This window comes from Amblyraja radiata, chromosome 17 (genome assembly GCF_010909765.2).
Source record: "Amblyraja radiata isolate CabotCenter1 chromosome 17, sAmbRad1.1.pri, whole genome shotgun sequence".
NCBI lineage: Eukaryota > Metazoa > Chordata > Chondrichthyes > Rajiformes > Rajidae > Amblyraja > Amblyraja radiata.
The window spans coordinates 44936585-44958553 of record NC_045972.1 but is presented as its reverse complement, the minus strand read 5'-3'; positions in this window follow the sequence as shown (position 1 = coordinate 44958553).

Sequence of the window (21969 nt, the reverse complement as noted above, 5' to 3'; positions counted from 1 at the left end):
CCTGTTTCCCTGCTGTATCCTTCAAACACACCTCCCATCTGTAATTATGGATGCCACACTGCCTCTTGCTGAGAGTTGGAAGAAGGGTCTCGACCCGAAACGTCACCCATTCCTTCTCTCCAGAGATGCTGTCTGTCCCGCTGAGTTACTCCATCTTTTGGGTCTACACCAGAACTTGGTCTTTATATCTGATCTTTGAGATAAGCAGCCAAATGTGATGTGAAGCAGTAAGTTGAAATGAAATGAAAATGGATGTAAAGTCAGGAAGTGATGCCAAATTTGGCATTAACCTCTGTTCAAATTAACATTCTAGTTTAGAGATACAGCGCGAAAACAGGCCCTTTGGCCCACCGTGTCCGCACCAACCCCGTTCATGTTATCCCACTTTCTCATCCACTCCCTACCCACTCGAGGCAATTTACAGAGCAGCCAATTAACCTACAAACCCGCATGCCTTTGGGATGTGGGGGGAAACCCGAGCTGCTGGAGAAAACCCACGTGGTCACAAGGAGAATGTGCAAACTCCTCACACAGACAGCGCCCGAGGTCAGGATTGAACCCGGGTGCCTGGCGCCGTGAGGCAGCAGCTCTACCCACGAGGCCACTGTGCCAGCCCTATTAATTCATTTCCTCAATTATTCCTCAAGCGCAGCACGGTGGCGCAGCGGTAGAGTTGCTACCTTTTAACGCCAGAGACACGGGTTCGATCCTGACTACGAGTGCTGTCTGTACGGAGTTTGTACGTTCTCCCCGTGACCTGCGTGGGTTTTCTCCGGGTGCTCCGATTTCCTCCCACACTCCAAAGACGCGCAGGTTTGTAAGTTAATTGGCTTCGGTGAAATTGTAAAATATCCCTAGTGTGTAGGATAGTGCTACTGAAGGGGGTGATCGCTGGTCGGCGCGGACTCAGTGGGCCGAAGGGCCTGTTTCCATGTTGTATCTCTAAACTAAAATGTTAATTTGAACAGGTTAATGCCATGACCCGTGTGGGTTTTCTCCGAGATCTTTGGTTTCCTCCCACACTCCAAAGACATAAAGGTTTGCAGGCTAAATAGCTTTGATAACAATTGTAAACTTCACCCTATTGTGTGTAGTTTAGTATTAGTGTACGGGGATCGCTGGTCGACGCGGACTCGGTAGTCTCTCAAAACTAAACTAAAATACTAAACTGAAGATAGACACAAAATGCTGGAGTAACTCAGCGGGACAGGCAGCATCTCTGGAGAGGAGGAATAGGTGACGTTTCAGGTCGAGACAAAGAAGGGTCTCGACCCGAAACGTCGCCCATTCCTTCTCTCCAGAGATGCTGCCTGTCCCGCTGAGTTATTCCAGCATTTTGTGTCTATCTTCGGATTAAACCAGCACCTGCAGTTCCTTCCTACACATAAAAAACCGAAACTATTGTAATAACAATAATTGTGGAATAGACAATATCTAAACTGGAGCAAAAACTATGATTTATTTGAAAAAATGAATTGATTTTAAACCCTGCCGTAAATGATGGTACAATTTAGGAGAATAGATTATGGTAACTATCCTAGTGCTTAAAGGGCCTGTCCCACTAGGTGATTTTTTAGGCGACTGCTGGCGACTGTCATAGTCGTAGCAGGTCGTCGGAAAACTGGCGACTGGACTAAAGGGCCTTCACTATGAGTATCGTTAAGGGTCTGTCCCACTTAGGCGATTTTTTTAGGCGACTGTCGGCGACTATAACAATGGAATTCACCGAAGTCAGCACTGGCGACAACCTACGACAACCTGGCGACAACCTACGTCAGGAGAAGACAAGCTACGACAAGCCCACGGTCGCTGAAAAGTTTTGAACATTTCAAAATCCAGCGGCGACCAGAAAAACGCTACCACTCTTTGGGCGACTGAGGAGACGACTCACGGCCAGGCAGGCGACACCCCGGCGACCATGTGGCGACAGCCTAGTCGCCTAAGAAATGGCCTAAGTGGGATAGGCCCTTAATGATACTCATAGTGAACCATACGGGCAGTTTTAGTTTCGCTGGCTCAGAGCAAGAGGCGGTCAGAAAGCATGGAAAAAGTTCTTATTATACTTTCCAGACATTAGTTTGGGGGCATTTCTATGCTCGGATCCTATTAAGTACCGTAAGTGCTTTTTGATAATTGCGCTTTGTAGTTTTACAGCACTTCATTCTATTCCCAGTCCAATTCCCCCTCTTATCGGTTGTTTGAAATATTGATTTCTGACAGATGAAAGCAAACAATACATTCTCCCATGCCCGCTGCAGGAGAGAGAGAGAGAGAGAGCAGGCAGAGGTAAAGCAATGCTTCGGGGAATGGTCATATCTGAAATGTTTTTTCTTTTGTTTTATCACATTTTTGTCAACACAATTTACATAATGGAGCCATTATTTATGGAAGGAGCCGGGTTCCTGACAGCTATCTGATATTACCTATCGCAGATATGCTTTTGCGTTTAGTAAGATGAAAGAAATACCCTCCCACCCCCCTGGTGATTAGGATGATTGCAACAGCTTAAAACGCTGTCAGCTCACTTCAGGCAACTGTGATTTATCTTCCTGAACAAGCAAGGCTTGTCGTCGGTTAACCCTTTCAGCGCCGGCCACCACACAGGCATCCACGGCTCTGTGTACTCAGAGAGATCAGATGCGGTTTGACATTACGAATTACCCACTCGACTCATGCAACGGCACGCACGGCAAAAAGCAGAGGACACGAAGAGGAATTTAAATCAGGGTTCCTTCCACCGCTGGAGCCACTGGGAGAGCGACGCGAGGTTTCACCCCGTGTGGGAAGGAACTGCAGGCGCGGGTTTAAGCCGAAGAGAGACACACAAGCAGCTGGAGTAGCTCAGCGGGACAGGCAGCATCTCTGGAGAGAAGGAATGGGAGACGTTTCGGGGTCGAGACCCTTCTTCAGACTGAGAGCCAGGGGAAGGGGAAACGAGAGATATAGACGGTGATGCAGAGAGATATAGAACAAATGAATGAAAGATGTGAAAATAAGGTAACAATGAAAAAGTACACAGGACATTGTAAGCTGTTGGTTGGGTGAGAATGAGAAGCTGGTGCGACTTGGGTGGAGGAGGGATGGAGAGAGAGAGAACCCCGGCATTCCCTCTCTCTTCCTCTCTCCATCCCTCCCCCACGCAACTTTGAAGTTAGAGGAATCAATATTCATACCACTTGCCCAAGGATTTATTGAGGTTTTATTGTGCAGGAACATCTCCGTGGATTGTCACCTTGTCGTGGTGGAGAAGCTTGTGTGGTCCTGAGATCCTGAGAGCGATGCCGTCTGGAGCTACGCTCCTGGTAGGGCCACCCATGGCGGTAAGGTCGAGGGGGAGGTCTCTGACAAAGAGCAATCCAACCAAGACCTCAACGGTGGAACAGGCGGAGGACGATGGCTGACCTTAGTGGAGCGTCACAACGGCTGGGAAGGCGGATGAAGGCTGCAGCAGAAAAGGGTCTGCGGTCGTCTTGGACTCCATGCCACTGGACCCTGACCCAGGTCTGTCAAGGACTGTGGGGTGGCTGTCTGTGCACCAGTCTCCCCACGTTAAACAGCCACACACTGGCGTCCTCCATGGAGGGAATAGCACCCTGGAGCCACCATGGACCATCATGGTCAGCCATGACTGAAGGGGGCCTAAGAGGAAGAAGAAGAAAAATTGTACAAGAAGGAACTGCAGATGATAACACCGGAGATATACACAACCTCTCTTCAATTGACTCAATTTACACCCCACGCTGCCTCGGCAAGGCCAGCAGAATAATCAAGGACCAGTCGCACCCCTGGCCACTCCCTCTTCTCCCCTCTCCCATCGGGCAAAAGGTACAGAAATATGAAAACGCACACCTCCAGATTCAGAGACAGTTTCTTCCCAGCTGTTATTAGGCAACTGAATCATCCTACCACAACCAGAGAGCAGACCTGAACTACTATCTACCTCTTTGGTGACCCTCGGACTATCCTTAATCAGACTTCACTGGCTTTACCTTGCACTAAACGCTATTCCCTTATCATGTATCTGTACACTGTAAATGGCTCGATTGGAATCATGTATTGTCTTTCCGCTGACTGGTTAGCACTCAACAAAAGCTTTTCACTGTACCACAATAACCTAAACTAAACTCTTGCCCAGAGTAGGTGAATCGAGGACCAGAGAACATTGGTTTAAGGTGAAGGGAAACGATTTGATAGGAATCTGAGGGGTAACTTTTTCACACAAAGGGTGGTGGGTGTATGGAACGAGCTGCCAGAGGAGGTAGTTGAGGCTGGGACTATCCCATCGTTTAAGAAACAGTTAGACAGGTACATGGATAGGACAGGTTTGGAGCGAAATAGGCCAAACGCAGGCAGGTGGGACTAGTGTAGCTGGGACATGTTGGCCGATGTGGGCAATTTGGGCCAAAGGGCCTGTTTCCACGCTGTATCACTCCATGACTCTATAAACTAAACTAACTAAGCAAAGAGTTTGATTTAAAGATAGACACAAAATGCTGGAGTAACTCTGCGGGCCAGGCAGTATCTCTGGAGTGAAGGAATGGATGACTTTTCAGTCTGAAGAAGGGTCTCGAACCGAATCTTCACCCATCCCTTCTCTCCAGAGATGCTGCCTGTCCAGCTGAGTTACTCCAGCATTTTGTGTCGATCTTCGGATATCTGAAGAATGGTTTCGGCCTATTTCCTTTGTTCCATAGATGCTGCCTCTCCCGCTGAGTTTCTCCAGCATTTTTGTCTACCTTCGATTTTCAAGCATCTGCAGTTCCTTCTTGAACATCTGCAGTTCCTTCCTACACAACAAGTCTGCTTCAGTTTGGGTAATATTAGCATTGATTTGATGAGCTGTCAACAGAAACTGTTCTCGCTGGAGGCAGTTCAACTGACTGACAGAGAGGACATCTCACGGACAGCCCATATCCCATCAGTCAGTGGCATCACAACAGTTCTGGACTGAGAGAAAGTGTGATAGCACACTTACACCGGGCGTTACAACTCAAACTAGCGTCGGAGATGGTCAAAGCACTACCACTCATTATATAAGGTAGACAAAAATGCTGGAGAAACTCAGCGGGTGAAGCAGCATCGAGGAGCGAAGGAATAGGCATCGTTTCGGACCCGAAACATCGCCTATTCCTTCGCTCCATAGATGCTGCCTCACCCGCTGAGTTTCTCCAGCATTTTTGTCTACCTTCGATTTTTCCAGCATCTGCGGTTCTTTCTTAACCACTCATCATATAGATTATTTTTTTATTATTTATCATTCATCATGGTTGACAACATTAGCGACGCAGTGGCGCTGGTTTCCGGCGGGCACGGTGACGGAAACGCCCCACACATCTCTCTCCTCTGTGGAGCCGGCAAGCTCCTCTTTTGTCCCGTCACGTGCGTCTTCCATCGACGTCTTCAGCGTCATCTTGATCGGCCACCCCGGGTCACGTCTTCAACGGGTGGCTTTCCCATGGCACAACCGTGTGTTTGCGGGCATTTGCGGGTGGCGGTTGTAGTGACCAGCGAGCCTCATCCTTCTCAAACTGATCTTCGCCGGTCAGAGGTGGAATCTCCTGATAGAGCTGGGCCTTGTGTGATGCGGCTCCGGTTCGTGGCCCCGACCACGGATGAACGGGGGAGGCGAACTGACTGAACCTTGTTGCCTTCCACCACAGTGAGGAATGCTGTGGTGGATGTTTGTGTTGGAATCTATTGTGCAAAGATCCTATAGCGAGAAAGATAGATCACTCGACCAAAAAGACGTAGTACGGTCATGGGCAGATTCGCGGGTAATTTTCGGCACCATTTCCGTAACCGGCTTCCGTCTCCGCACCAAAGATCCCATCGTAGCGGAGCAAAGATACTAGTGCGGAGACGGAAGCCCGGTTACGGAAACATCCTCGTAAAAATAAAAGTTCTTTGGGAAAAATCTTCTCCTCATTTTCAGAATTATAATTTATTAACACAAACTGTTCCCCCGGAACGTTGATTACACTGCGAGTTGGGTCGGGTCGGGTCGGGTCGGGTCGGTTTACTGAAATGGATGAAAAAAAGGCCCACGTTCCGCTCCGTTGCGTACTACACGTCAGTCCATTGCATTTAGAAGGAGGTCTATCTTGCTCCGCTTTCGGATCTTCGCTATTATGTATTGTGTGTTCTTTATTTAAGTGTATCGCTGCTGGCAAATTCATTTCACAGCGCCTTCGTTGGTGCATGTGACGAATAAATTTGGCTTTGATTTTGACTTTCCAACTGACATTTTGAACTTTTCTGAGGATTCGGGTGCAGGTACCATCGAGAGACTTGGACAGTGCTCGAGTGAGAGACCACGCCTCACGCCCGTGCGATCATATGGTCTCTACAGTTGCATGGAAGTATTTCATATAGAGGTGTATAAAACCATGAGAGGAATAGATCGGGTAGATGCACAGAGACCCTTGCCCAGAGTAGGGGAATCGAGGACCAGAGGACATAGGTTTAAGGTGAAGGGTGAAAGATTGAATAGGAATCTGAGGGGTAACTTTTTCACACAAATGGTGGTGGGTGCATGGAACAAGGTGGCCAGCAGACATTTGTGTAAACCCGTGGAGAAACAAGGAACTGCAGATGCTGGTTTACACAAAAGGACACAGCAGGGGGGCGGCACGGTGGCGCAACGGGTAGATCTGCTGCCTCACCGCGCCAGAGACCCTGGTTCGATCCTGACTAAGGGTGCTGTCTGTACAGAGTTTGTACGTTCTCCCCGTGGCCTGCGTGGGTTTTCTCCGGGTGCTCCGGTTTCCTCCCACACTCCAAAGACGTGCAGGTTTGTAGGTTAATTGGCTTCGGTGAAATTGTAAAATATCCCTAGTGTATGGGGTAGCACTTCTGTACTGGGTGATCGCTGGTCAGCACAGACTTGGTGGGCCGAAGGGCCTGTTTCCATGCTGTATCTCTAAACTAAAATGTTAATTTGAACAGGTTAATGCCAAATGTTGTACTGCTCGGTTTTCTGACTTTACACCCATTTTCTGCGTCAGAGGAGAGGGAGACAGAGAGAGACATGGGAGGACAAGGCGTGAAATCACAGATCAAAGGGGACATTGGTCAAAGAAATGTAGAATGGTTCATTGTTAGCTGAGGGGAAGGTGACAACGAGGTAAACAATCAGTAATATTTACTCAGGAGGGCAATAAACTAGTGGGAGAACTAGGGTGGGGGAGGGACGGAGAGAGAGGTAAATCGAGGAATTGATCGAGTGCATCAAGATTTCAGCATTCAGTGTTGGTGTGTGTTCTTGGTTCTTTTCTTGTATGACTGCAGAAACCAAATTTCGTTTGAACCTCATGTGAGATTCAAATGACAAATAAATGGTATTGTATTGCATTGTATAAGCAGACTGCAGTCTCTTTCACTGCACCTTCATTTCAAGATTCGAGATTCAATTCAAGATTCAAGAAAGTTTATTGTCATGTGTCCCAGATAGGACAATGAAATTCTTGCTTTGCTTCAGCACAACAGACATAGTAGACATGAATACAGAACAGATCAGTGTGTCCATATACCATTATATAAATATATACACACATGAATACATAAAACAAATAAACTGCAAATAAACAGATAATGGGCTATTAATGTTCAGTTTTGTTTGAGGAGTTGTGGGGAAGCAGCTATTTCTGAACCTGGTCATTGCAGTCTTCAGGCTCCTGTACCTTCTACCTGAAGGTAGCGGGGAGATGTGTGTGTGGCCAGGATGTTGTGGGTCCTTGATGATGCTGCCAGCCTCTTTGAGGCAGCGACTGCGATAGATCCCCTCGATGGTAGGGAGGTCAGAACCGATGATGGACTGGACAGTGTTTACTACTCTTTGTAGTCTTTTCCGCTCCTGGGCGCTAATTATCAGGATCAAAATGCACTGATGAATTAATCCATTGATGTAGTTCATCGTAAAGTCGAGAGTCGAGCGGATACAAGGAACTGCAAGATGCTGGTTTACAAAAAAACAGACACACACACGGAGCTGCGGACTCGGGAGCTGCGGGAGGCGGCTGATCGGGAGGTCCGGGCCGCTGAGGAGGAGGATGTTCACCGTCGGGGTTCGGCGTCGGCGTTCCACCAGCCCGGCGTGAGGGCCTGAACATCGGGCCACCCGGGGCGGCGACTGCGGGTGCTAGGAAGGCCTCGACCACGAGTGAACATCTGGGAAGAACGGAGGGGAGGCTGGCTGGACTATGGTGCCTTCCTCACCTTGGTGCCACTGTGTTATGTTGTGTCGTGGACTTTCAGTGTTTGTGCTTTTTTTTAAAATTCTATTTTATTTTTAATATGTTTTATTATTTATTATTATTATTTATTTTTATTTTTATGATACTGCCTGTAAGGGAAATTCATTTTGTTGTCTTTAACTGAGACAATGACAATAAATTTGAATACAATACAATACAATACAAAATACAGATAGAATACGCCCAAAATACAGACACTAACACACAGAATTAAAGGCCGTTCTTTTAGGAAGGAGATGACGAGAAATGTATTTAGTCAGAGGGTGGTGAATCTGTGGAATTCATTGCCACAGAATGCTGTGGAGGCCAAGTCAGTGGATATTTTTACGGCAGAGATAGACAGCTGCTTGATTAGTACGGGTGTCAAAGGTTATGGGGAGAAGGCAGGAGAATGGGGTTGAGAGCCATGATTGAATGGCGGAGTACACTTGATGGGCCGAATGGCCTAATTTTGCTCCGACAAGCTTATGAACTTATGATATTCAGATCATAGATCATCCAACTCACTCCCTTAAATCTATCTTTAGTTTAGTTTAGTGATACATCGCAGAAACAGGCCCTTCGGCCCACCGAATTCGCGCCGACCAGCGACAAATTACATTTATTCCAAGCCAATTAACCTACAAGCCTGTATGCCTTTGGAGGAAACCGAAGATCTCCGTACAGACAGCGCCCGTAGTCAGGATCGAACCCAAGTCTCTGACACTGTAACGGGCCTGTCCCACAGGCTATTTTTAGGCGACTGCCGGCGACTGTCATAGTCATAGCAGGTCGCCGAAAAAAACGGCAACTGGACCCCCCTCTATGACATAAAATTAAAAATAAAATCATTACTTTAACAACAACAAAAAAACGAAGTCAGCTCTGGCGACAACCTACGTCCTCTGGCGACAACCTACGTCACCTGGCGACAACTACGACATCACCTACGTCAGGAGAAGTCAAGCTACGCTCATCGGCGTCAAGCCACTGTAGCGATCGTTGCCGAAAGGTTTTGAACATTTCAAAATCAAGCGCTGACCAGAAAAACGCTACGTCTCTTTGGGCGACTGAGGAGACGACTCACGACCGTGCAGGCGACACCCAGGCGACCATGTGGTGACAGCCTAGTCGCCTGCAGTCGCCTGAAAAATCGCCTAAGTGGGACAGAGCCATAAGGCAGAAACTCTACCGCTGCGCCACCATACAGATTCTTTCTTTAGACTGATATAAATCATTAATTTTGGTGCATCCCGTGGTCTTTCACTCCGACTGAATTTTTAAGGTTTATCGCTAAATTTGGAATCTCCTGTTGACTTGGACACATTTCACTTTCGTACCCTTGATAGTTCCTGTGCTAAGGAAATTATACAAATTATTTAAAAACAAGCGTAATCTTAGATAGCAGCCGTGATTTCGGCAATCCAAATTTCACATCTGCTATTTGCAACACTTGCTTCAGTTGGAAACTCAGCTCGCTTCCACTGAGCTGGGAAGGGGGCAGAGAAGATTCACGAGGACGTTGCCAGGACTCCATGGCTTGAGCTACAGGGAGAGGTTGGGCAGGCTGGGACTTGAATCCTTGGAGGATGAGGCGAGATCATATAGAGGCGTATGAGATCTTGAGGGGAGTAGGTGAGGTAAATGCACTGAGTCTTTTACTCAGAGTAGGGGAATCAAGAACCCAGAAGACACAGTTGAAGTTAGTGTTAAGGGCCTGTCCCACTTGCGCGATTTTTTTCGGCGACTTGCCGGCACCCGTCATAGAAACAGAAAATAGGTGCAGGAGGAGGCCATTCGGCCCTTCGAGCCAGCAACGCCATTCATTGTGATCATGGCTGATCCCCCCCTATCAGTAACCCGTGCCTGCCTTCTCCCCTTCTCCCCATATCCCTTGACTCCACTAGCCCCTAGAGCTCTATCTAACTCTCTCTTAAATCCATCCAGTGACTTGGCCTCCACTGCCTTCTGTGGCAGGGAATTCCACAAATTCACAACTCTCTGGGTGAAAAAGTTTTTTCTCATCTCAGTCTTAAATGGCCTCCCCTTTATTCTAAGACTGTGGCCCCTGGTTCTGGACTCGCCCAACATTGGGAAAATCTTTCCTGCATCTAGCTTGTCCAGTCCTTTTATAATTTTATATGTTTCTATAAGATTCCCCCTCATCCTTCTAAACTCCAGTGAATACAAGCCTAGTCTTTTCAATCTTTCCTCATATGACAGTCCCGCCATCCCAGGGACCAATCTCGTGAACCTACGCTGCACTGCCTCAATCACAAGGATGTCCTTCCTCAAATTAGGAGACCAAAACGCTACGCAATACTCCAGATGTGGTCTCACCAGAGCCCTATACAACTGCAGAATAACCTATTTACTCCTATACTGAAGTCATAGTCGCAGCAGGTTGCCAAATATTTTCAACATGTTGAAAATCCAGTGCCGACCAGAAAAAGGTACGGCTCTTTGGGGGACTACTCACGACCACACGCGGGTCAACCCGTGACATGTCGTGAGTAGCCTCCCAAAGAGTCGTACCTTTTTCTTGTCACCGCTGGATTTTCAACATGTTGAAAAATTTTGGCCACCTGCTACGACTAATGACGGGTGCCGGCAGTCGCCCAAGTGGGCCAGGTCCTTAAGAAGCATCTGGATGAATAATAATAATAATAATGGATGGGATTTATATAGCGCCTTTCTAATACTCAAGGCGCTTTACATCGCATTATTCATTCACTCCTCAGTCACACTCGGTGGTGGTAAGCTACTTCTGTAGCCACAGCTGCCCTGGGGCAGACTGACGGAAGCGTGGCTGCCAATCTGCGCCTACGGCCCCTCCGACCACCACCAGTCACTCACACACATTCACACACAGGCAAAGGGGGGTGAAGTGTCTTGCCCAAGGACACAACGACAGTATGCACTCGCTTGAAGCGCCAAGACTTTGCAGCAAGCACAGATAAAGGGATTAGTATAGATAGATATTTGATTCATTGTTTTTTGTTTGGAGATACAGCGCGGAATCAGGACCTCCGGCCCACTGAGTCCGTGCCGACCAGCGATCCCCGCACGCTAACACCACCCTACACACACTAGGGACAATTTACACATATTCCAAGTCATTTGACTGACAAACCTGTAGTTCTTTGAATGTGGGAGGAAACCATAGATCTCGGAGAAAAAAACCCAAGTAGCGGAGGTCACGGGGAGAATGTAGAAACTATGTACAGGATCGATCAGCCATGATTGAATGGCAGAGTAGACTTGATGGGCCGAATGGCAGGGAAGAGTTGGTCTAGGGATCATGTTTGGCACAGACATTGTGAGACATATGTTTAGTTTAGTTTAGAGATACAGCATGGAAACAGGCCCTCTGTCCCACCGAGTCCATGCCAACAAGCGATCACCCGTTCACACTAGTTCTATGCTATCCCACTTTCCGATCCACTCCCGACACACTAGGGGGGCAAGGTGCAGGGAGCCGATCAACCTTCAAACCCTTTGGGATGTGGGAGGAAACCAGTGCACCCGGAGGAAAGCCACGCGGTCCCAGGGAGAACGCGCAAACTCCACGCATACAGCAGCCGAGGTCAGGATGGAAACCGGGTCTCTGTCACGGTGAGACAGCTGTGCCACCGTGCCACCCTCTATGTTATCTCCATCTAGAGCAGCTGGCAGATGCGGGGACAGTCCCAATGTAGCATCCTTTCTAATCATTAATTAATGGTCTTTGATCTTTCCTTGTTTTCCTGTTTTACTTTTTGCTTTGTTCCACGAAAGTAATGGTTCATCTTATTGAGAAAGTGATATTTTTCACAGCTCATTACAAGAATGACGGTGTGCCTGGGTGTAGCAGTTCGGCAGCTGGTACCGAGCGGTATCGTGTGTCTCGGACCCAACAGATGACAGGCTGCTGGTGTGTCTTTAACCTGCCACCAGTGATGTGTGTCCTCTCTGTCCCCCTGCTGTCACCGTCACTGTCACATGGCCACGGCCCGTCACACACATTTGTTGAGATTTTGATTCTCGGGGAAGCAGATGAAAAGATAAAGATGTGATCTAAGACCGACACAAAAAGCTTCAGTAACTCACCGGGCCAGGCAGCTTCTCTGGAGAAAAGGTATAGGTGACGTTTCGGGTCGAGACCCTTCTTCAGACTCTCAGGAAGAGGCAGGGTAGTTTAGTTTAGTACAGAGATAGAGCACGGAAACAGGCCCTTCGGCCCACCGGGTCTGCGCCGACCAGCGATCCCCGCACATTAACACTATCCTACACCCACTAGGGATCATTTTTAAATTTACGCCAAGCCAATTAACCTACAAACCTGTACGTCTTTGGAGTGTGGGAGGGAGCAGAAGATATCGGAGAAAACCCACGCAGGTCGCGGGGAGAACGTACAAACTCCGTACAGACAGCGCCCGTAGTCGGGATCGAACCCGGGTCTCCGGCGCTGCATTCGCTGTAAGGCAGCAACTCTACCGCTGCGCCACCGTGGCCGTTCTTCAGACTCCTTTTCTCCAGAGATGCTGCCTGACCCGCTGAGTTACTCCAGCACTTTGTGTCTGTCACTATGGCGTGACGCAGTGGTAGAGTTGCTGCCCCACGGTGCCAAACACCCGGGTTCAATCCGGAATACGGGTGCCATCTGTAAGGAGTTTGCACGTTCTCCCTGTGACCTGCGTGGGTTTTCTCCGGGTGCTCCGGTTTCCTCCCACTCTCCAAAGTCATACAGGTTTGTAGGTTAATTGTAAATTGTCCCCAGTGTGTGTAGGATAGCTCTAGTGTGCGGGGTGATCGCTGGTTGCTGTGAACTCGGTGGGCCGAAGGGCCTGTTTCTGTGCTGTAATTCTAAAGTCTAAAATTTAATATTTGCTTTGACATGTTATTCTTTGCCTCCTGCAAGACAAATCTTTGATCTCCATGGAAACGGGCCTTGCTGCCCAGCGACTTTGCGCCAATCATCGATCACCTGTACACACTAGTTCTATGTTATCCCACTTTATCATCCACTTGACAAGGCCTTTGGTAGTAGGCTGGAAATTTAATTTGCATGGGATCCAGGAGAGCTCGCGAGTTGAGTATTCAATTAGCTCGTTCACGCTGGATCTCACGTGAAGTATGACTATCGACCAGTGGCACTAACGCCGGTGGTGATGAAGTGCTTTGAGAGGTTGATCATGGAGCAAATCAACTCCTACCTCGACAAAAACCTGGACCCACTGCAGTTTGCTTACCGCCACAACAGATCAACGGTGGATGCGATCTCGCTGGCCCTCCACTCCGCTCTGGACCACTTGGACAACAAAAACTCATATGTCAGGCTGTTATTCATCGATTACAGCTCGGCATTTAACACAATCATCCCCTCCAAGCTGGTTACCAAATTCGCAGAACTGGGTCTCTGCGCATCCCTCTGCAATTGGATCCTCGACTTCCTCATTCACTGACCACAGTCTGTTCGTATTGGTGGAAACGTGTCAGCCTCGATAACAATCAGCACGGGAGCACCTCAAGGCTGCGTGCTCAGCCCCCTGCTGTACTCACTCTATATTCATGACTGCGTAGCCAGTCACAGTGCGAACTCCATCATCAAGTTCGCTGACGACACCACTGTTGTGGGACGTATCACTGATGGGGATGAGTCAGAGTATAGAAGAGAGATTGAGCAACTGTCCATATGGTGCCAGCGCAATAACCTGGCCCTCAACACCTGCAAAACCAAGGAACTGATTGTGGACTTTGGAAGGAGTAGGAGAGGGACCCACAGCCCCATTTATATCAACGGGTCGATGGTTGAAAGGGTCAAGAGCTTCAAATTCCTGGGCGTGCACATCTCTGAAGATCTTTCCTGGTCCGAGAACACTAATGCAATTATCAAGAAAGCTCATCAGCGCCTCTACTTCCTGAGAAGATTACGGAGAGTCGGATTGTCCAGGAAGACTCTCTCTAACTTCTACAGGTGCACAGTCGAGAGCACGCTGACCGGTTGCATCGTGGCTAGGTTCGGTAATTTGAGCGCCCTGGAGAGGAAAAGATTACAAAAAGTAGTAAACACTGCCCAGTCCATCATCGGCTCTGACCTTCCTTCCATCGAGGGGATTTATCGCAGTCTCTGCCTCAAAAAGGCTGGCAGTATCATCAAAGACCCACAACATCTTGGCCACACACTCATCTCCCTGCTACCTTCAGGTAGAAGGTACAGGAGCCTGAAGACTGCAACAACCAGGTTCAGGAATAGCTACTTCCCCACAGCCATCAGGCTATTAAACCTGGCTCGGACAAAACTCTGATTATTAATAACCCATTTTCTGTTATTTGCACTTTATCAGTTTATTTATTCATGTGTGTATATATTTATATCATGGTATATGGACACACTTATCTGTTTTGTAGTAAATGCCTACTATGTTCTGTGTGCTGAAGCAAAGCAAGAATTTCATTGTCTTATACAGGGACACATGACAATAAACTCACTCGAACTTGAATTTGAACTTGTAATCTTCCAGCCTACCAATGCCATTTTTTTTAGTTTAGTTTAGAGATACAGTGTGGAAACAGGCCTCTCGACCATCAATCTCCCGTTCACACTAGTTTATTCAATAGCCGAACATGGCCTTATCTACTGTATCCGCTGTTCCAGGTGTGGACTATATATCGCCTACCGATCTCCCGGTTGCTAAACACTAACTCCCCCTGCCATTCCCACATTGTCCTTCCTGTCCTGGGCCTCCTCCACTGTCAGAGTGAGGCCCAGCGTAAATTGGAGGAACAGCACCTCATATTTTGCTTGGGCAGCTTACACCCCAGCGGTATGAACATTGACTTCTCATACTTCAAGTAACCCTTGCTTTCCCTCTCTCTCTGTTCCTCCCCCACCCTAGTTCTCCGACTAGTTTCACTGCCCTCCTGATTAAATATTATTGATTGTACCTCGTTGTCACCTTCCCCTCAGCCAACAATCAACCTTGAACATCGTCCCCTTTGATCTGTGATTTCACGCCTTACCCTCCCATATCTCTATGCATCTCCCTCTCCCCTGACTCTCAGTCTGAAGAAGGGTCTCGACCCAAAACGTCACCCATTCCTTCTCTCCAGAGATGCTGCCTGACCCGCTGAGTTACTCCAGCATTTGTTCTGTCTATCTTCGGTGTAAAGGGCCTGTCCCACAATGCGAGTTCACCCAAGACCTCTCCCGAGTTTAAAAAAAAATCAAACTCGTGGTACCTCATCACGAGTATTTTTTTACTCTTGGAAATTTTTCACACTGTTGAGAAATCTTCACGAGTTTCCACGTTTCCCGAGTAACTGCCGTTAGCGTTGCAAGCTGCTACGAGACATCCACAAGCTCCAACGTACCCGCTATGTACTTTCTACGTACTTACCATGAGTTTGATTTTTATTTTAACATAGAAACAGAAAATAGGTGCAGGAGGAGGCCATTCGGCCCTTCGAGCCAGCACCGCCATTCATTGTGATCATGGCTGATTGTCCCCTATCAATAACCCGTGCCTGCCTTCTCCCCATATCCCTTGACTCCACTAGCCCCTAGAGCTCTATCTAACTCTCTCTTAAATCCATCCGGTGACTTGGCCTCCACTGGCCTCTGTGGCAGGGAATTCCATAAATTCACAACTCTCTGGGTGAAAAAGTTTTTTCTCACCTCAGTCTTAAATGACCTCTCCTTTATTCTAAGACTGTGGCCCCTGGTTCTGGACTCGCCCAACATTGGGAACATTTTTCCCTGCATCTAGCTTGTCCAGTCCTTTTATAATTTTATACGTTTCTATAAGATAACCGCCTCATCCTTCTAAACTCCAGTGAATACAACCTCGGGAGAGCTCTTGGGTAAACTCGCATTGTGGGACAGGCCCTTAAACCAGCATCTGCAGTTCCTTCCGACACCTGTTTAAAACCTTAATCTGCAAACTGAGCTCACATGACAACAGTGAGAGGGAGAGCAAGAGGTGTGAAAATAAAGAGAAAAGATAAGGTATTAAAAAAAAACAGGAATAGATAATAGAGGAGCAACGCAGAACATTGCTACCGACCTGTACTCTGTGAAAAGACTTAAAAGGATGAGAATGAATTGGACGACTTAAGGATTAGAAGTCATTTAAAAGTGGCAGAGAATATTTAAAATTTACATCAAAAGGATTAAAAGACCGTGGGAAAATGGATTGCTGGTCACAGAACGGTGGAGAAAATAAAAGCAACAAAATGGTAAGTAGTCAGCCTCAAGCAAGCTGGAGATTTGAAGAGTTTCTTTTCCTATTCAGGGCAACGGGTGCATAAACATCGGGGGAATTTATCGTTTACTCAACAAAAACATCTTGCTTCAGTTTAGTTTTGTTTACTGTCACGTGTACCGAGGTACGGTGAAAAGCTTTTGTTGCGTGGTACCCAGTCAGCGGAACGACAATACGTGATTACAAATCGAGCCGTCCACAGCGTACAGATACAGGGTAAGGAAATAACGTTTAGCACAAGGTTTACAAGGTTAATTCCTGGGGTGGCGGGACTGTCATATGCTGAGAGAATGGAGCGGGGTGGAAGATTGCAACCTTCACGTGGTCCGCCCTGTTTCAACTAATGAAATCAACTCGACGTGCACAAACGGAAGATCAATTAGCACAAGTTGTCCAACAACTTTAGGCTGTGCACGCCACATGAAAGAAGAAGAAGAAGAGAATGGAACGGCTGGGCTTGTACACTCTGGAGTTTAGAAGGATGAGAGGCTATCTCATTGAAACATATAAGATTGTTAAGGGTTTGGACACGCTAGAGGCAAGAAACATGTTCCTGATGTTGGGGGAGTCCAGAACCAGGGGCCACAGTTTAAGAATAAGGAGTAAGCCATTTAGAACGGAGACGAGGAAACACTTTTTCTCACAGAGAGTGGTGAGTCTGTGGAATTCTCTGCCTCTGAGGGCGGTGGAGGCCGGTTCTCTGGATGCTTTCAAGAGAGAGCTAGATAGGGCTCTTAAAAATAGCAGAGTCAGGGGATATAGGGAGAAGGCAGGAATGGGGTACTGATTGGGGATGATCAGCCATGATCACATTGAATGGCTCAAAGGGCCGCATTGCCTACTGCTGTACCTATTGTCTATTGTCTATTGTCTATTGTCTATTGTCTATTGTCTATTGTCACAGGCAGCACCCGAGGTCAGGATCGAACCTGGGTCTCCGGCGCTGCAAGGCAGCGGCTCTACCCACTGCGCTGCCGTGTTTGTAAACACCATTTAATGTCACAAATATAATTACATGTTTCCGAGAAGGAAAATAGAAATATGCGTGTGCATGTTGATATTAATAAATTGCAAACCTCTTGGCTTTCTTCGCAAAAGTATAAGAAGCTGAAGAGATAAACTTCATATGAACTTTAGATCAACCAAGATCATAAATTAAACTTCCTCAATTGGTATTCTGACAAATACATTCTGTGCATAGCTCCAGCTCCATCCCATTACAAGTATGGACAGAATATAGATCAAAATTGTTATTAATTACCAAGGCTATGACTGGAATGAAGTTATTCTTTGTTAGTGGAAACAGGCCCTACTTTGATGCATAGGTCACTCTCAAAAATTATTTTCAGGACACGCACACAAAGTTATGAGGTGAAGAATAAATTCTGCTCCACCAATGTTGATTTAAACCATATTTAAATGCGGAAAGTGCTCGTTCATTAGCTTTCAAATTGATTTGTTTAGTTGATTAAGATATCTGCAGCAAGTGAGGTTGGTGCATTCTGTATTATTTTCCCAATCGATTGAAAGATTACCATTATCAACGACAACTGCAGGCCGGTGGAAGATTTCATACGAGCGGCTGACAGCATTAATTAGATGAGGACTCCAGCCACGGAGAATCATAACTCACGGGTCTGGGGCCCACTTCCCATATCAAACTGCTAAATGATAACTTCGATATCAGACGTGAGTTTGTACACGCCTGTCTATGATCATAAATATTACAACTAAAGAGAATGAGTTAATCTATGCTAATAATAACTAGAGGCACAGCAATTATAGATCTTATCATTGATTAAATGTGATTCATGATCAGGCCATTCATAATTTATGGACATTAACCACTCTTCTGTATACTTCATTAGAATCTTGATGTGTTTGCAAAAGCCAGGTCCAACTAATATTTCCTTTCGCGATTGTTCTTAAATCAGGAAAATCATTTATCTATAGTTCCCTATTAGGATAATTGTTGTAAACCCGAAAAATCTCATGATCTTAGAAAGATCACATGCCTGATTTTAAGGTTTAGGTTTAGGTTCATTGTTGCCACATGTACTGAGGTACAATGAAAATCTTGATGGTGCACGCTATCCACAAGGTGCTGTGCTGGCTCGAAGGGCCGAATGGCCTCCTCCTGCACCTATTTTCTATTTTCTATGTTTCTAGATGACGCGGCGGTAGAGCTGCTGCCTTACAGCGGCAGAGACCCGGGTCCGATCCTAACGACGGGTGCTGTCTGTGTGGAGTTTGCACGTTCTCCCCGTGACCGCGTGGGTTTTCTCCGAGTGCTCCAGTTTCCTCCCATGCTCCAAAGATGTGCAGGTTTGCAGGTTAATTCGCTTCTGCGAGTTTTCACAAGTGTGTGGGACAGAACTAGTGTATGGGTGAACGTTGGGCTTGCATGGAATTGGAGGGCTGAAGGGCGTATTTCCACGCTGTATCTCTAAAACTAAAACTAAAAAAAAAAAATCACAAACTGATGGAGTAACTCAACGGGTCAGGCAGAATCTCTGGAGGACATAGATAGATGCCGTTTGCTTTTTTGAGTCAGCCAGAAAAAGAGATAACAGTCAAAAGTGGTTACAGCATCACCAAGGAAGGCAATATCTTCCTATCCCAGAAACATAGAAACATAGATAATAGGATCAGGAATAGGCCATCCAGCCCTTCGAGCCAGCACCGCCATTCAATAGGATCATGGGTGATCATCCCCAATCAGTATCCCTTTCCTGCTTTCTCCCCATATCCCTTGATTTCTTTAGCCCTAAGTGCTAAATCTAACTCTCTTGAAAACATCCAGTGAATTGGCCTCCACTGCCTTCTGTGGCAGAGAATTCCACAGATTCACAACTCTCTGGGTGAAGAAGTTTTTCCTCATCTCAGTCCTTAATGGCCTACCCCTTATTCTTAAACTGTGACCCCTGGTTCTGGATTCCCCCAAAATTTGGAAAATGTTTCCTACATCTAGCGTGTCCAGTCCTATTATAATTTTATATGTTTCTATATGATTACCTCTCATCCTTCTAAATTCCAGTGAATATAAGCCCAGTCGACCCATTCTTTCTTCATATGTCAGACCCGCAATCCCGGGAATTAACCTGGTGAACCTACACTACACTCCCTCAATAGCAAGAATGTCCTTCCTCAAATTGGGAGACCAAAATTCTCCAGCTGCGGTCTCACTGACACCCTGTACAACTGCAGTAGGACCTCCCTACTCCTAAAGTCAAACCTTGAAATCAAAGTGGGATGGAAAGATTCTGGGTTGGGAGAGGACATGTAGCTCTTGAACCATTTGGGACATGTAGCTTATTTCTAAATAAGAACTTCAATAGATTGATTATTGCATGTGAAACCAATCATAGTAGAAATAGCATCACTAACCCCACCTTACTGTATGCTTTATACTAACACACACTTCCTGCACGGGTCAGTCTTGGAAGCGGTAACGATGAACTAACAACTAACAACCTGCTGTACCGCTATACTATGTGTACAGATTAAAGATGACTTTGAACTCCAGATTGTGCAACTTGCTTATTTACAGCAGTGATGGTGCCCAACAAATCGAGTTATTCCAGTTCTAACCAAAGTCTCTGGGGTTAGCAGAGATATGTCCTGGGTGCCCCACGATTTGGGGAAGGTTATGCCAGAGGTGTCAGAGTAGTAGACTGTGTGGAGTTTGCACGTTCTCCCAGTGACCACGTGGGTTTCCTCCGGGTGCTCTGGTTTCCTTCCGCATCACAAAGACCTGCGAATTTGTTGGTTAAAAGCACACTTATAAACCAACAGGTTTTATTAGCTCAGTGGCTCAGCTGGGAGAGTCGCTGCCTCACAGCGCCAGAGATCTGGGTTCCATCCTGACTTGGGGTGCTGACAGTGTGGAGTTTGCACATTCTCCAAGTGACCATGTGGGTTTGCTCTGGGTGCCCTGGTTTCCACCCAGACCCCAAGGATGTGCGGGTTTGTAGGTTAATTGTCCCTCTGTCAGGCCCTCTCATAGATGAACTGAGGCCCAGGCCAATTTCAATTCTAGAGGCCCCCAAATCAAGATCCCTTTGAAGCAGACAGGCATGAGGCCCATGCTAAATGACACTCGTTGCCCTCCCCCCTGATAGGGTCTACCCTCTGTAAATTGTCCCAGGTGTGTAGGGAGTGGATGAGAAAGTGGGGATAAAGTTGAACTAGTACAAGCGGGTGATCCATGGTCGGTGTGGACTCAATGACAATCATCATCATCGGTGGTCACTCGAAACGAGTATGACTGTCCTCTCATGGAGGACGCCCGTGCGTGACTTTGTTTAACGTGGGGAGACTGGTGCACAGACAGCCACCCCACGGTCCTTGACAGATCTGGGTCAGGATCCAGTGGCATGGAGTCCAAGACGACCGGAGACCCTTTTCTGTTGCAGCCTTCATCCGCCTTCCCAGCCGTTGTGACGCTCCACTAAGGTCAGCCATCGTCCTCCGCCTGTTCCACCGTTGAGGTCTTGGTCGGATCGCTCTTTGTCAGGGACCTCCCCCTCGACCATACCGCCATGGGTGGCCCTACCAGGAGCATAGCTCCAGACGGCATCGCTCTCAGGATCTCAGGTCTACACAAGCTTCACCAGTCTGTGTACCGAAGGCACGTTTCCATAATTCAACTCAATTTTTTTTGGATTTCACAAAACAATCCCACTCTATCATTAAAGGACACCAAGTGCTGGAGTAACTCAACAGGTCGGACAGCATCCCTGGAGAACACTGATAGGTGATGTTTCAGGTCAGGACTGTTCTTTAGACTGAGTCTGAAACATAGAAACATAGAAACATAGAAAATAGGTGCAGGAGTAGGCCATTCGGACCTTCGAGCCTGCACCGCCATTTAATATGATCATGGCTGATCATCCAACTCAGTATCCTGTACCTGCCTTCTCTCCATACCCTCTGATCCCTTTAGCCACAAGGGCCACATCTAACTCCCTCTTAAATATAGCCAATTAACTGGTCTCAACTACATTCTGTGGCAGAGAATTCCAGAGATTCACCACTCTCTGTGTGAAAAATGTTTTTCTCATCTCAGTCCTAAAAGATTTCCCCTTTATCCTTAAACTGTGACCCCTTGTTCTGGACTTCCCCAACATCGGGAACAATCTTCCTGCATCCAACCACCTAAGAATTTTGTAAGTTTCTATAAGATCCCCCCTCAATCTTCTAAATTCTAGCGAGTACAAGCCGAGTCTATCCAGTCTTTCTTCATATGGAAGTCCTGACATCCCAGTAATCATAAGAAGAAGGGTCGCAACCTGAACCGTCACCAATCCATGTTCTCCAGGGATACTGCCTGACCCATTGAGTTACTCCAGCACTTAGTGTCCTCTTGTGTATTAACCAGCACCTGCAGTTTTTTGTTTCCACATCCTTCCCCTGTCTCTCCTTGTTCATCCTACCCAATCCAATTTTTCATACTCAATATTCTCTGTACGTTCCATCTCCTTCCTCTCATTAGA